Below are 3,020 nucleotides of genomic sequence, written 5' to 3'. Positions count from 1 at the left end.
TTTGTAAAATCCATATAAATTAGGGTCACCGGTCACGTTTTGACCCGCGAGATAGGCTTAAAAATGGTTCAAATGGCTCTGAGCAGTATGGGAGTTAACATCTGTGGTCATCAGCCCCCTAGAACTTAGAACTACTTAAACCTAACTAACCTAAGGACATCACACACATCCATGCCCGAGGCAGGATTCGAACCTGCGACCGTAGCGGTCACGCGGTTCCAGACTGAAGCGCCTAGAACCGCACGGCCACACCGGCCGGCCGATAGGCTTAAACTTCTCACTACTCCGAAGTCAATAATTAGAAGCCCTGTCGTTACACAAATGCTTTCTGGAAACATTTCGAGACCCGACCTCTTGGACTGGAATGAGTTCACCACCAACTGGCTGCTATGGACATTCATCTATAATGACCACAACTGCCAAAGCGCAGTGCAGTTCAGAGTCAACAGGGCAGGTGGGCCAACCACTACGCCACCCTGACATAGTGGCTTTGCACAACTACACCACGCCTCCCTCCCCGATCCAAATTTCCAATCACGCCTCAGCCCGTTTGGCATTCCCCCTAAACTCGAACAGCATTATAGAGGCTCTCAAGCTGTATTGGAATGTCACCGTAGCGTCGACGGAAACGGGCTATCCTGCCTGAAACCCAGGTATATGTGGTTTAATCAAATCAAACTACTCATGTGACATAAGTCATGGGATAGCTATATGCACATATGTAAATGGCGGTAGTGTTGCGTAGACGAGGTGTAAAACGGCAGTGCTGTCATTTGTACTCAGTTAATTCATGTGAAAAGGTTACCGACGTTATCATGGTCACACACAGGGAATAAACAGACTGAGGCATGATAGTTGGAGCTAGAAGCATGTATGTATGTATGGTAGTCTGCCTTACGGCAGGTCTTGTCGTGGGTTAAGCCTCTTCCGCTTTTGTCTGTCCTTAGCCAGTCTTTTCATTTCTGAATATCTGCCTCCTTTGATATTGTCCAGCATTTGATATATTCTTTTTTCTCTTCCCCTTTTTCCCTCCACCATTCCTTCTACTCCTTCCTTCAATAAACAGCCCCTCTCAAACAATTCTAATCCAGTTCCGTTTTCTCTTTCTGATGATTTTCAGCATCTTTCTTCGTTCTCCTTAATACTTCTTCATTCCTTACTCGGTCTTCTCACTTCACTTTCTCCATTCTTCTCCATATCCACATCTCTAGCGCCTCCAATTTTCCTTCATCTTCCTTCCTCAATGTCCAGGTCTCCGCACCATATACTGCAACGCTCCACATATAGCGTTTGGCAAGTCTTTTACTCAGATCTTTGTTTAGCGTCCCGCAAAGTGATTTCTATTTCCTCTTGAATCCTTCTTTCGCTATTGCAATTCTTTTCCTAATTTCTGTTGAGCAATACATATCACCCAGTATTACACTTCCGTTGTTGTATTTTACACCGATGGCTCTAAATCTGCTGATCATGTAGGATATGCCTTCACGTCCTCTGTTGGCACGAATAATCATCTGCTGCCACCTACATGTGGGGTGTTGACTGCGGAATTGATGGCAATTTCCCAGGCCCTTACCTTTATTAAACAGTCCCAACACAACCGCGTTTTGTTATGTACGAACTCAATGAGTGGCCTTCTTGCTATTTACCGGTGTTTCTCGCGCCATCCTTTGGTCTCTGCCATCCATGGCCATCTCGCTGATATTCACCGTGCTGCTTGTTCCGTTGACTTCCTTTGGGTCCCTGTCCATGTGGGTACCCCAGGTAGTGAGCTTGCTGATCGTTTGGCTGGGGAAGCAGTCACCCCCCGTTCTCTGTAACCCCTCCTGCAGCGGATTTACGGCTTCACATCAAATCCCACTTCACACAATCATGGGCCAACTCTTGGGAGGCTACTCCCCTGTCTAATAAACTTCGCGCGACTAAGGTCACACCAGGCCCGTGGCATTCTTTCTTTCACCCCTCCCGACAGGACTCGACCACACTGTGTCGTCTCCGCATCGGCCATACCAGGCTGACCCATGGTTTTCTCTTGCGTAACGAGCCACCCCCACATTTTGGTTGTGGAGCCTTCCAGTCAGTAGCCCACTTTTTGGTTGAATGCCCCCTTCTTTTGGCTCTGCGTCTAAGGACAGACTCTCTCCCACTTTACCTTTAATGTTGGCTGACGATTCCCGGATAGTCGAACTGGTTCTGTTTCCTGTGGGAAAGTGGTTTTTATTCTCAGTTTTAAGGTTTTTAATCTCATTCTGGTGTTGGGGCAGTGCGGTGAGCGTTGGGGTGTCTCCCACTGTAAGCCATGTTTGGAAATTCCCGACTCCCCTCCCTGGCCAAGATTGGTTACTCTCCTTTTCCCATACGCACTTCTACATTCTAGCGGTTGAACGCTTTTAAGTCGCAGGTGGTCTTGCCTGTACTGCTTCAGAGGTGGGACTTACCTCATTTTGTTTTTACCATTGACGACACGACTGCACATTTAGGTTTTTAAGCGTTTTCCCTTTTATCGTCAAACTATCTCAATGGACCACGTTTGAAACAAGGGACTGATGACCTTGCTGTTTGGTCCCTTCAACCCCAATCAACCAACTAACTATTACACTTTCCAAGTAATTGAAGTTCTTCACTTGCTCTGTTTCCTCTCCCTCTATTTTCATACGGCATTATCTCCCCTTTCCTCCAATTACCATGATTTTCGTTTTCTTCTAGTTAATCTTCATTTCATATTCTTCTAATGTTGTGTTTAGATCATCTAACATTTGTTCCATCTTCCATATCTCTTGCATTCTCTGCGATCACAACCATGACGTCTGCAAATCTTATACACTCCACTCTCCGACCTCCTATACAAACTCCTCTCCTGCCATCAAAACTTTCACTAATAATTCCCTCCAGATATATATTGAACAGTGTTGGTGATAAACAACAACCTTCTCTTACAACTCTTCCCAGTTCAATTTCTTCACTCATCACACCTCCTATTCTTACTCTTGCTCTCTGGTTCAAATATACGAGGGGCGTTCAGA

The sequence above is a fragment of the Schistocerca serialis genome, chromosome 12, assembly GCF_023864345.2.
Source record: "Schistocerca serialis cubense isolate TAMUIC-IGC-003099 chromosome 12, iqSchSeri2.2, whole genome shotgun sequence".
In the NCBI taxonomy this organism is placed as follows: domain Eukaryota; kingdom Metazoa; phylum Arthropoda; class Insecta; order Orthoptera; family Acrididae; genus Schistocerca; species Schistocerca serialis.
This window is presented reverse-complemented; position numbering follows the sequence as displayed.